Source organism: Anopheles maculipalpis, chromosome X, assembly GCF_943734695.1.
Source record: "Anopheles maculipalpis chromosome X, idAnoMacuDA_375_x, whole genome shotgun sequence".
Taxonomy (NCBI): Eukaryota; Metazoa; Arthropoda; class Insecta; order Diptera; family Culicidae; genus Anopheles; species Anopheles maculipalpis.
Genome location: NC_064870.1, coordinates 5,939,882 through 5,953,889, shown reverse-complemented (window position 1 = coordinate 5,953,889; position 14,008 = coordinate 5,939,882). Strand labels below are relative to the sequence as shown.

The 14,008-nt window shown below is 45.6% G+C and overlaps 1 protein-coding gene across 2 annotated transcripts in view; it reads right to left on the bottom strand.

The window, feature by feature from the left end:
- The window catches only part of LOC126559078 (protein MAK16 homolog A), a 96,882-nt gene that overhangs the window by 68,295 nt on the left and 14,579 nt on the right, over positions 1 to 14,008 (bottom strand). Inside the window, exon 4 of one of the 2 annotated variants that reach the window (XM_050215187.1) lies at positions 12,908 to 13,023. The exons of the other annotated variant lie outside the window; for it this stretch is intronic. The gene's annotated coding sequence lies outside the window, so the exon portion shown is untranslated. Of the gene's footprint in view, positions 1 to 12,907; positions 13,024 to 14,008 lie in introns of those variants that run through there. 2 annotated transcript variants of the gene reach the window in all.

The window sequence follows — 14,008 nt, the reverse complement described above, 5'->3', positions numbered from 1 at the left end:
CCTCCACCACCAGCACCCCTCCTCCTCCTCCTCCCTCCGATGGGATTTGTTACACGCCTTACATTGGCTTGCGTATCTTGCTTTTGCTGGCAATTTGTGTTTGCTGCTTTTGCTCCAACCCCCGATTCTTATTTCTCTCGCTGTAACTCTCTTTCTGAGCTTACAGTACTTATTCGTTTTGCTCTATTTTTTTTAGTTTGTGCGACTATCTCACCGGACACGGAATGTGACAGGAAACGTTCGCCAACTAGATTTGATATTGTGTACTATGAGCGTGTGATAGAGATTAGTAGAACTTTGTAATGTTGAATAGCTCTGTTCAATTGCTATCTTGACAGTATCGGAATGTCAAACTGACATGACGTTTGGTTTTGCTACAATGGCAATTGATTTATGATATTCATATTTATTTTCTCATTCCAACAGCTTAAGTTAGTTGCTATTTTCTGTTTATCTGTTTCAGTTAAGAATATTTTGTCTGGCGAATTGCATACTTCACGGCAAACGCATACCCAAATTGTTGATGGCGCTCAAATAAAACAAAAGTATTAAATGTATCCGATCATTCTATCAGGAACGTTGTGAAACACTATCAAAAGTACTCACAGTGCACTCTCGAGAACTCAACTAGCGTACAACAGTGAGAAACGACACTCAAGATATCACTCACGATATCCATCGAACCTTCTTTTTCTTATGCTTAATTGATCGTAGTAAAATAATGGGGAAAAGAGCGAAAAAAAGGCGATTGAGTCGAGTTTTTGGTAAAATTGCGTCGAGTATCAGTAAGTACACTTACCTTATGTTCTGTGTACCGGCTACGGTTTGATGACTGCTCGGGAAGCTCCTGCATTATTTACAATTACTTACAAGTAACATACAATAAAAAATAAAACCCAAAAAAAAACCCTCATGTACTATGACAAAGCAACAGAACAATCGTGATCAAACCAGCTTTCCTTATCGAATAGGTAAATGCGTTTCTACTCACTCAGACCTGAAACGAGATGGAAGTATGGTAAGGCTAAAGTTAGTTGTTTTTTTTTTTCATACGAAACAGAAACATTGAAACAATAAATATAAACTTGACAGACGAGCGGATCAGTGCATGAACGGAGACTAGGTCAGGTTTTAGAACACATCAGGTTCCGTAGTGGGGACTGACTATTCAACTACGTGGTATCAGCAAGTCGAGTAAGCCCACCGTTGGCCGGCGTGACCTAGTAGGTCGCTAAGCCAAAAAGAAGCAATAAAAATGCTTAATTTTTAATTGAAGGACAATTGCGATACACTCATCACTCGTGAGTGCTAATTGCAATAAGCGTAATGAGACATTCTGAAGGAAAAACTGAAACTTATTCGAACTTTGCTGACGAAAGTTCAGGATCGCTTTCCTGAATGTATGCAATCTGTAAAAAAAAGGTACTTTTAATCACTAGATTGCATCATATCACCTATTTGATATGTATTTTTTTTTGGAGAAAATCTTTCTCAAATTGTAAGACTGTTTGAAAAATATAATAAAATTATGATTAGATTTTTTACACAGCACGAAGTCAATCACAACAGAGTCAACAGAATCCCGAATACAGCAAACAAAGACCCTCAAAGGTAGCAATACCGAAAGGATGATAAGCGAAGCCGAAGGCAACGCTCGAACACGAACATTTACAGCCGCATCCGCCGAAGCTGCAAAGCACCGAGCGCGAACCGACAACTCGCGTGTCGCTTCATCGGTACATGCTCGTGCGCAAATTCCACACTGCCAGCCGGGCGGGGGATGATGTCGATGCAAACGCGATGCAACCGCCCCGAACGTGCAGCGTATCGCGCCGCATCAGATGTGTTTTCACACTGCATGCGACTGGACGTGGCTAAGGCGACGTGGTTGCGCCCCAGCTGCCGACAGCAAACAGAATGGCCGGGCAGTGGGATTTCGTGTCCTTTACCAATGTTCAAATCTTTCGTCCCGTGGAAGCGAACGGAAGCCATAAAATTGGCGCGAAACTGAGTGCCGTCGTGACTGGGGAGGATTGGAGGAGAGCGTGCGGGGGGCAAGGAAGTTGCTGGGAGATGGCAAAAATTGTGACGTTTCCGCACACTCACATTCTGGTCACGCTGGAAGGCCCTGGACCGGAACCATCCGCACCGACACCCCGCTCGTTATCGACCACGGTCCTAGCGAACTGAACGCGACAACCGAGACGAGCCAGGTTGAGCAATCTAGAATTGGGGAGAAAGAGAGAGAGAGAGAGAGAGCGAAAGAGAACAGTGGATCAGTATCGGTACCTGAACCAGAGCCATCCTGACAGTGCTCGTCATCTTTGGTTCTCGTGGTATGGGAGGGAATGGGAGGCGAGTTTCGACCAAGCGGGTGACGGCACTAAGGCACTAAGAATCCTCGTGACTAAAGACATCCGAAGCACTGATCCACGTCAGAAACACTGCGCCCACACGGACGACAATGTACAACGCTACAAGGAACTATGAAGCCTACCAAATGCTCCACTTTGTCAGGAGGGCCGTGCAACTCTGTGTTACACATCACTCGTATGACGGACAAACCACCATACGAACGGCACTACAATATTGCCTACAATCAGGTGCAAAGTGCAATGAACCAATCGTTCGTACACATCGAATCCTCCATCGTTTGCGCATTTCCCTTTCAAGGATGATGGATGACCGTTTATAAGAAGTCTTGAGGAACAAACCGGCAACAGCAACAAATAAAAAATATAAAAAAAAACTACAATCGTGCAAACTGGCACACATCGTAAGCAGCTTGGATAATTGGATCAGAACAACTAGACGCATGCACCACGAAAACGGCACCCCCGGCACGAAAAGAACCCCTCCCCAGATATGGCCTAAGAAATGGATACTACAGAAAAAATAAGCACACAAGTCCACAACAACCCTACGGGACGCCCCATTCGGAGCAGCTACGCAGATACGTACATCACTTGCACGCCTCAAGTGTGAGCGGGTCCTGCATTGTTGGACAAATTGGATTTTGGCAGGCGTCATTTGAGGCTTCCAAAATACCACAATATCCGGAACGATATTCAAGCGTGTTATCGACACGCGTCACACGTGCACGGGCTGCATCGACATGAGCAAAACCGGTCCGTGTAAGGGGACGTGAGATGATTGTCTGTCCAAAAATTTGCGTGCCACTAATCGAGAGACTAATCTAGAGCCCTTTGGTTGTTTGTTGGAAGTTGGCAGCTTGAAGTTGTACCGTGGTACAGCTTCTAGGCTCTGGATTATCAACTACGAATTATTATAAATTCATAGATTGAGTTCATTCATTGTGCGTTATACATTATGAAAGATAGCTCCACTTATCTTCAAAAGTTTTGTGGATGTCCATCATCTTAAAGGTTGGGGATCTGACATGGAAATTGCGCGCCTATCGGAAGTGTTCTTTGGAACCTCCTTTTCCAGACAGCGAATCGACTCTTTTTACGTTCACTCTACTCCACACGTAAGAATCCCCAGGCCCGGTCATCTCATCACAGACGTACTAGCAAGATCTTCAACATTCCAATACTACAACTCACCCTGCCTCAGCGTTCTCCAGCTCGTCCTCCAGCTCATCCTCCATGTCGTCGCTCGTCAGATCGTTATCGGTCAGCTCTGGCACGGCCAGGGAAGCCATCGGACGGCTTTCGCTCTCCTCTCCGCCGCCAGCTCCACTGGTGCCGGAACCCTTCGCCTGCTCTTCCTCCGTCGGCGTTGGCATCCTGGTCGAGCGTTCGGACCGTGCCGTACCTACACCGTTGCTGCCACCGATAGCGACGCTACTTCCACCGGCACTGCCACCACTGCCGCCACTAATGCTGCCGCCCCCGTTAGCGTTACCCGTGGACGAGCTTCGGCTGCGCGGTGCCGGACCGAGATCGAGCAGCGTCTGAAAGATGTCCACCGATGCGGGCACTAATCGAATTACGGTCGAGCCGGGCGCGCTGGAGCTGCTGCCGACGGTCGTGGTCGGCGAAACCCGATCGGTACCGGACACGGCCGCACTCTTGCCACGCTTCCCACCGCCCGGTTTTCTGCCGGCCGACGACACTTTCGAGCCTTTGGGCCGGGCCGGGGCCGCAATGCTGGCAAAGTCAAACGGTAACACGGGTAACGGCAGCTGCTTGGGGCGTCGCGGTCCGGCTGGTCGGTTGGCCGCTGGTTCCGATTGATCGCTCGCGTCGTCGTCCTCGTCCGCGTAGTTGTCGTACTCAAACTCGTCCGACGAGGCTGTTGAGATGGCAACGGACCACGAACGCCACGAGATTGGCGACGGTGAGGGTGAGAGTAGTGACGATGGTACGACCGGTGGTGGTGTTAGTACGGGCGAACCCAAGCTGCAAGATCGGACAGGATATCGAAGCACAAAACAAACACACGTAAACACACAAACAACGAGCACGCGACGCGATTCACGGCACGGGTACATGACACACACGGGAACACACGAGAAATGGCGTTAGAATTTGGTTTTTAAGTTTTGTTTGAAGTATGGTTCCTCTCGCTCTCTTCACCCTCTACTTTGTACGCAAACTTTGGTCTGTCTCTGATACGGTTTGGAAGGAATCTCTACTGCTTGTGAGCAGACGACTTACGTCCAGTATCACCAGCTCTATCTCTTCTGCCTTTTCCTAACCATGCGTATACGGATCAAGCGCATCTCTACGAAACCTGGGAGCGATGGGCGAACGAGGAGCTAGCTCACGAGGCAGAAAAGGTATGGGACGGTCAGGATTCAACGATGGGCTGGGTGGGGATGCATAGCTCGCTATGAAGCGCAATAGTACGTAGACGCAAGGGATGATCAAGGCACAGGTGATGATCATTATCAGCCAACACATGCACTCCATGATGGATCCTGAAGTGGAGGAACAGTTGCTGGCGAGGATTTAGCGATCGGGATCTTCTAGTGGTAGTCTAGCTGGGCAAGCAGTAAGTTGACAAGGAGCAAGAAAATAGTAGACAGCAGTGTACAGATCACCCGGAGATCACAAGCACTTGTGCAAGAGTTTATCAGTTATGGCACACTTCAGAAAACCATCACTGATCGACTTAGTTTGTTTGCTGCTGTACTGTTTGTACAGGTTGTTGGATTGAGATTGGTTGTTTGAAGCGGAAGCTATAGTTGTCAAGAGTCGAATACAAAACACGTGCACTCAATGTGCAGTGCAAGAAGAAAAAAAACGCACCCACTCACACACATACACCAGGTATACTTAGTCACACTTCAATTCAAGATCACTGCAAGATGTCAAAACGATGGTACACAGACACTTGTGAAGTTTTAGCTTTGATGCTAGTGCACCAGTCCGAAACCGGGAGCAAAGTGTCAAACTGAACTGACAAGCTTGGTGGCTGCGAGCCGATTGACTGTGCGACCGTGGCGCGAATTATCACGTTAACTCCTGTCTACTGTTTAACCGATCCCTGTACCAACAACCCTCCCCGCATGGACCGTACCGCAGCAGCGTTAGATGGCTTCGGGACCATAGGTACGCTCTCCCTTTCCCTTCACCTCTCTTGGTCGCCCTCTGTCGCTTCATCGCACTCAACGACAAGCGCGAACACTTGTCCGGTGCGGGCTAGCCTTTTGCCCCGGGCTGCGAACGAAAAAGACAAATGTATACTGTCAACCGCCTGACACACACGCGCGGATTGCATAGATGTAGGCTCTTTGGCGAACCCAACCGAAGCAAACCATTCGCACTCCTTGCTGCGTACAGGCTTGGAAGAGGGAAAGAGCCAGCCAGCTGATAATTTGATTAGCTTGTTAAGGTTCTACTACTACTACTGACTGATACTGCTTACCACTACCACTGCTAGCTACTGTCAAGTAGTTGATTTCGTTTTGTTATTTTCTTGCATGAGCAGAAGGAATTTTCCACTGCGCAGATTTACTTACTCGAGGGAAAATTATTCTTATTTTTGGCACATTTTCAGTTTGTTTTTGGGTTTATTCACTCAAATTGTGCCTTTTATTATTAATTCTAAAAAAAAGTATTCAAGGCAAACATTATTTTCGATCTGTAATTGATCACATTTATCTAAAGCAACACAGAAAATTAACAAGCATAATAATAATAATATAATAATAAGAGCAAGCATAAAAATAAGATAACATCTGCGTTTTTCCAATGATGCTAATGACAAACGTTAATTTACAAAAGCGCGTGTATTTAAATTCTTTTCTAAGCCCGCACAATCCAAAATCCTCGTTTATGAGCTAGAACACTAAATTGCATACAGCACAGGCGCAATTTGCCTTAGTTTCCACGCTCCATTCCATTTTTTTAACTCTTCCATAACTATCAGCACAGTTCCAAGCGACCAGTTGTGATGCTGCACATGCATCTTGCTTAAAACAACCCAAAAATTATGTTACTTCACATTAATATCTATATAAAATTGCACGTAATAGTTATCGGAAAAAGAATTGTCAAGCAAGAACTATAGAACGTATGCAATTTGCGTGACACAGCACACGACCGCTCGTAAACAACACGAGCTACACAAAACCAAAACCAAACACAAAGAAAATCCTTCGTTTTTGGTTTTTCCTGTCACCAAAAACCATTTCTTATCGTTTGTATGAACTTGAAGCGCATCTTGCCAATCACGGGTAGTAAAATCCCCCCCCCCTTTCCCCTTCCCCCCTCCAAAAAAAAAACAAATGGCAGATGGTGCTTTACAGAGTTCCTGGAAAATCGCACTCTACACCGTCCCGGATGCCAGTTTTATTTGCACTTGAACTCGAAGTTGTAAAATAAACCCTTCCCTTTGCATTCTATTGCATCCCACTGCACAGTGCTCACCTTCCGGTGGCACTTATTTGCAGTTCCGCCTTTCCTAAGCTCCGTGTGTCCCAACCCGTACAGCATCGTGTTCTTGCCGGTCGAGAAGCGTTTAACCTTGAACTTCTTGTCTTTCCGGGTGAAGCAAAAGGAAACGCACAGCATCGGGAGCGTACGTGGCGGTAGTGAAAAAATTAGCAAATCCTTATTAAGGGATTGTAAATGCAAACGTCTGGAGGAAATGGAGTTCTCGCTTGGTGGATGCTTGCTTTACGCTCACTGATACTATTTTTTGATGAAGTATGATGCATTATTTTCTGGTCGCTTACTTGTGCTACGCTACAGCTTCTGGCGATGCTGAAAAGTTGATTTTTAGTTTTGGTGGTGTATGATTTTAGTTTTATTATTGCAGGGGTTTCAAGCGATAAGCCGATTTTACTTTGCAACCTAACAGATGACATTTATTTTTTTTATTTCCTGTAGGACGGCCTGGCCGTATTGCTAACAACAGAAGCACATTTAAACATTACAGTAAATGTTTTAAAATAAACAGTTTGAATGGTTTTCAAATTTTTTTTTATCTTTACAAACTACTAAGGATACTCAGGATTCGCCTCCAGAAAATTCAAAAAAGATCAATAAATAATTGCATATCCACTACTGATAGCGTTTATGCCACCGACTTCTGTACTAGACGCCAGGATCCCATAATTTTTAGGAAGGTTTGATTGTTTCAGTCAACTCCGTAAGCACAGCGTTACATTTTTTAAAGTTTTGTTTCGATCTGTTTGGATTGTGTGGATTTCAAAATCAATGCCAAAATAGAACAGCACCGATCAGGTCTCGAAAATAACGCTTCGTAACGCTTTTTAACTGTATCAAACCAACCATAGAACAACGCGTATTTCAGCTGTTGTCTTCTCTTTTCTTTTTGGGCTGTGTTTTCCACCAAAGCGGTCCTTAGGCCGGGACGACACACAACCGAAACAGACCGAAACGAAACGTCAAAGTGTAACGCTTCTTTACCTGGTTCGCTTTGTTTCGCTCTTCTTGTGGGTTTGGCCGAAACAATCAGATCTTTCAAAGAATTTAATTCACCATAAAGTACAGTAATATGGTCAAAAATATCAAATTTGATGCATCGGTTCGGTCTATTTTGGTCGTGTATGGCCTCGGCCTTAGCGTCGAGTTGGTGGCAATGCATCAATCAAAAGAACCCTGCATTGTTGCATTTTTCCACACACGGGTTTGACCATCGTTTTACCGAGCTGTTCCATCCAGAGTTCGACTTTATGATGTCCGGGACACAGCTTTTTAGATATATCAATCGGTTCTTAAGTGTGCTCTTCAAATATCGCGTGTGCGCTCGCGTCCCGGGGGCTAGTGGAGCTAGTTTTACGAGCACGTCATGCACGCGTGGTGGAGGGATGTAAAAATTTCGGGAACAGTTTTATAACCATTGTCGGGGTTCGCTTCATACCATCCAATAAAATAGCGTGCCCGGTTGATGATTGCTGACGCTGGGTGATTGGTGTTTTGCTGATGTTTTGAAACGTTTAATTGGTGCTTTTTTACCCGATAAACGCCCATTTGTCTTGATTTATCGCGCCTAATATTGTCCCATTTTGCGGTAGAATTTACAATCATTTTCCTAACATTCTAAAAGAGGTTTGCAGCTTTAGATTTGTCACTTTATCTGGACATCTATCACCTTGTCTGACTACTGGAAAACTTCTGCTATCACCTTTACAACATCCGATCACAAAACTTCGACTGTACGGCTAGTTGGCTTGCGCCGGATCCTGGAGCATCATCCTTCTCGTCCCAGTCTTACCCCGGTTCGACGACGATTTTCACATTTTCCCCAGTCGGATAGATGCCGCGGGCAGGGAAGGATACGCTGATGCTTCCGCTACTGCTACCGCTGCTGCTCCGGCTGGCAACACTGCTGTCATCACTGCTATCCTCCACATCGCTATCACTGCCGCCCGATGCGGAGGACGGTTCACGATCGGCCACCGGTACCGGATCCACCTCCATCACTGCTGCACACAAGCTTTTACTCACTTGGAAAAAATGCAAAATCCTTACGAACGTTTACGTTCGTAAGTACATACACTTTGCTTTGCGGTTTGCCTAGCTGCAGGCGCACTTCGCAATAATTGCACCCGGAAAACGACTCCGTTTTGTACCAACGCGGCTAGATCCGAGGTCCAGGAATACTGTCCGTCCCAGTGACCGTAGCTTACTGTGGTTGGCCGATAACCTTATCCTGGCACTTGGGCCGGCCATTAGGAAGTATGAGCCTCCCAAAGGACGATATAAAGCCGATGTAAAATACTTATTAGCAAAAAACGATTCGCCCCTAAGCACTCCTCGCCGCCCATTTTTCCTGACCGTCGTCAAGTCTCACTAGTTAAGTTGCATAAACTTTATTGGAAATTTGGAAGCAGCAGGAATGCCTGCCGAACAAGGACCGAATTTTGTTAAATTTGCTTTTTTCTCCCAAGAGATTGTTGCAGGAAATGTGTGTGTTTGAGTGTGTGGAATCGATGTTGCTACTTAATCAATTTATGTGTCCACCACCTATTTCTACTTCCAAATAAAAAAGAATGAAGAACGTGCATAGCGTTCCTTTGTGGCAGGGAGCACTTTGCCCGATTAACTTTTTTTTCAACAGCGCCAGCAAAAACCACATCCTCACCATTAGCTGGCCCGGTTTTACCAGCTAGCCATCAGTCTAATCGGTTCGAAGCATTTTGTTTTAAAATCTGCGCAAATCAACAATGCGGAAGGTTAAATAGTTTCGTCTTGTGCTATTTATTAAAATCAATTTCAACGTAATTTTGTGCTCTGAAAATTGCAACTTCCCCATGCAATCCCGGCAGCACAGTGTAGGTTATTTCCTGTGCTAGCGAGGGTACCATAATTAGGTTTTACAAAAATAAATTAACGAACGTGCGAACAGCGGCAGAAACTGCTACTTCATCAGGTGTTGGTGCCCGTGAAGCCTAGTTATTGATTTTTTTTTTTTTGTTATAATGTACATTTTTATAATTATATTTTAATTTATATTTTGCTTCGCAACGACCGTCATCCTTGCCAACACGCTTGTCCCAACAGCTGTGGGGCATACCATATATTCGAAGTCAAGGTTACCCCCGCGGATGGTAACCGGTGTCGATAATTGCAATCGATGGTTGCTGCTCCAGGATATCGAGTCCCGGGATTTGCTCATTAGGACGCGTTGCGAGGGTGTGAGGTGGGCACGCGCCCACTCACCCCTCCCAGAAGATCCGACCAGTTGACGGATGACATATCGATCGAATAACGGCGAACAGCGCGCGCTTCAAGGTTTATTTTTCAAATGAAATTGTAAAACTGTAAACACAATTACGCCGCACATTTACCGGGAACGTTTATTACCGGGATTGTGCGGCTTGGCGGAAGACTGTATTTTTCACGATTCGACAAATTAGCTTACGATTCGCCTTGCTGCTTTTTATTTTGCTTTCAAAGTTATGCAAATCGCAACAGTAAGCCTTATTAGCTTCGTCAGATAAGGATAGGATCTCCTTGCTCAATGTTTTGTTTTCGTGCGAAACGACTTGTATCAACCTATTCTGAGCCCCTATCAATTAGCATGCTGCACTGTGTAAAAGAAAAACACTCGTTAAAGAATTCAATATATACAAACAACTCATTAAAATCCAATCGAACCCAGCGCAATACAAGAGAGGGAGAAAAAACAACTTCTTGGCTAAATAACTTTCTAGATCACACCGTCCGATTAAATGACCTATTACACTTGCTGAGTGGAGCCCAGTGGTGTAGGGGACAGCGGCGCCGGTCTTCACACGGCAGGACCGGGGAACAAATCTCTTCTGTAGTTTAATCAGCAAATCTAGTAAGCCATTCGATGGCAGGCGTGACCTAAGAGGACGTTAAGCCAAGAAGAAGAAGACTTGTTGAAAACACGTAGTTGGATAGTCAGTTCTTACTACAAGAGAACGGTTCCGGATGGGACTTGAACCCTGGACCGTGTGAAGTCCGACGCCGCTGTCATCTCAATCGACGGACCACCCATCCCCAGTAGACTAGTTATGTCATCAGAATGACATCCCGGACGTAGTACACGGTGAGTTATCGTAGCAAAACAAACGATACGTCATTCTCCAAGCTCCAAGTGTTTGAATACAGTGAAAAAAAGTGTCTAGTGAACTTAATAAGTGAAACCCGCCAGAACTATGGAAGCGAATTGCGTGTATCATGATGATCCGCGCCGGACAAACAAAACCTCGGACATCAAGACGGCGGTGCAGTGTGCATTTAACACGGTGAAGGATATTCGCAAGCAGGTTGAAACCTGCAACGGAGATTTTGAGGCCGTTGTATAACGGAAGGATCATACCAGGCGGCCAGGATTGCTTACGGAACGACGAGTTCTTGCATGAATTGCAGCAGGATCCGGGGGTCAGCACTCGGGCTCTTGCGCGTGAACTTGGTGCGGCCCCAAACACGGTGAAGCATGCGTTGAACGAGGACGAGGAAAGGCCACGAGAAGCGTTTGGCACACGCAAAACAGTTGCATAACAAGATCAAACATCCGGCGGAGCCAGAAACGATCTGGTTCTTTTCGGATGAAAAGAACTTATGTCAGGATAGGAAGCCGAACGTCCAAAATAACAGGTGGCTTGCCTACGGTGCTGCCGACGTTCCACGGGTGCCGCAAACAAAATTTGATAACCCTCGATAATGCTCAGGAATTGTTAAATTTATCGTACACACCGTGTAAGAACCGTGCTAGGTCCAAATTGACGTCGAGTTATGAAGTTAGTGCATCCTATAGAAAAACTAAACAGAGATATTGGATTACCAAACGATGGCGCCTAGATCTTGAGCGATATCCAGAATTGTTGCTTCTGAAGTGCTGTTCCAAAGCTTACCCGACCCTATCCAACCGAATAGTCAACAAACAAAAACCCATACTGTCCGTACGACTCTAATAAACTAGTTATAAACACAGTTTAACGAGGCAAGCTGTAACGCACTGCAGGGTTTACGATTTGTTTGTTGGCTAGTACACGCGATACTTAAGCGCGATTTCGGTTTCCCAGCGCTGATTCGATTGCTCTATTTCCGCCCCAGCGAAAACCACACGCGACAACAGTGAATATTGCAAACATAAATAAATATATCGCTCAAAAATCTCGTGCAAGATCGAAACGGAACTAGCAGGACGCTTTTGGCAGAACAGTTTTCGGCAAACGCCAAAGACACAAACACATGGCCCTAAATGGGACACACGTCGACAGACGTCGAAGAGATGGATGCTTATTTTTAGGAACACCACCGCATCTCTCAATCCGGTGCTCATCGCTTTCCCTCTAGCGGAACGGCACACACATGCACGGAGGTGACATATTTTTGCCCGAAACGAGCTGCGTCACTAAAACTGGTCGGCCGCTTGCCGTGCATGGTGCACAGTTTTAGCGACCCGCTCACGTGAAACCGATTCCATCGGGTGCCGTGCTACGGGCAACAAACCTCCTCTTGCCCTTGCGGTTACTTACCGCCGAAACCACACCCTTCGCTTCAGGTCGCCGTGGATTAGCGCACCAGAGAAGTTTGAAGAACGCGCAAAGAGCTCTGACAGCAAAACTTGCTCACGGTGGCGGGCAGGTGCGTTAATAGGCGAGCGCGCGCGCGCTTTTTCCGCTGCCAAGATCGTGGAAGTGCGCGCAAACTCTTGCACTGGGTGACAATTTTAAAAATCAATAAATGACGTCATTGGCCTGTGGCCTGGGTAAATATGGATGGTTGGAAGTTAAATATGGCGACCGATTTAATTGACTGCCCACACTAGAGCGACTATTGCAGATATTTGGCACTCTGATTGAACGAAACACTAAGTACGGATGTGTTTTTTTTTTTAAGGGATTCAGGTCACTTATCGCTCGTTTATCGCAAAACCCACCTACCTTTGATTGTCGTCGTCCATGGATTCGCCGTCCGTACTGCTGATGCTGCTGACCGGACGGTAAGCGATCGGGATCACGCTGGACGTGCCAGAATCGTCCGAATCGTCGTAGTACACCGAGTCGGAGCTGATCGAGACGCGCGTTATGCGGCAGACATTTTTCTGACTGCCGCGCAACACTGCCGGTATGAGAAACCGTAACGTCGCCCCATTGCTGTACGGCATCTGGTGTGGAATAGAGAGGGAGGGAGGGAGAAAACGGGTTTTAGCTATAGAATACGATCCGACAGACGCTTTAAACTACATTTAGCTATATCTTTTAGTGGGTTTCCTGTTTAGAAGCGCCTGCAAGTATGCAAACACTACTTCAATTTGAACACTCAAATAATTCAAACGAACGAATGATTGGTTGCCATCTTGTATTGGTCACATCAGCATCAGCAAAACCCCAGATTATCACATTATTGAAAATAAAATTGCATACCAACAGGCGCCGGTAAGCCTTTTTTCGGAGAACAAATAAATTGATGCCACCGTTTTCCCGCGAATGTCGCTACGAATGAACGAGGAATAAAACTGCATACCGATGCAGCACATGCAAACCGTTGGCGGTACAAAACAAACAAATAAATGCAATACTGTGTAGTAATCTCAAAATCGATAATTAATAGACCTTGATTTCGAGGCTACCGCAGTCTTTATTTATCGTGGATGTCACAATAATGTCAGACGGGAAATGTCAAGAAAATGTCAAAAAAAAAATAAAAGATCAATCTGTTTCGACGATTCAAAGAGGAAACTCGTGTTTGACTTATGAAAATTACAACTGTGTTTAAGTCATAAAAAGTAAAACCACAGCTATATTTGCAGTCTTCCAGGAATAATAAAACTCGAACCAATTTATAGTTATTAAATCAGAAGCGGCATGGATAGTATGGATTCGTTATTACATTAGTACGCGAGCGGTAGCTCAATTCCAAGAATGAGCAATAAACGAGCTGCTGCTCTCGTCATATGCGAAACCTCAAACCTTGCAATGGTGGTGGTTGAATGGTAAATAAATAAAACGCTATGTGTGGCTTGACAGGAGTATTTTTTGTTTCTTTCCATATCGCAATCGCCATTTTGAAGCTAATTAAGTTCGGTCAGGTGATAACAGTTCGTAATAAAGCTGCAGCTAAAAAATAATTCCGTTGGGGTTTTAAATTTT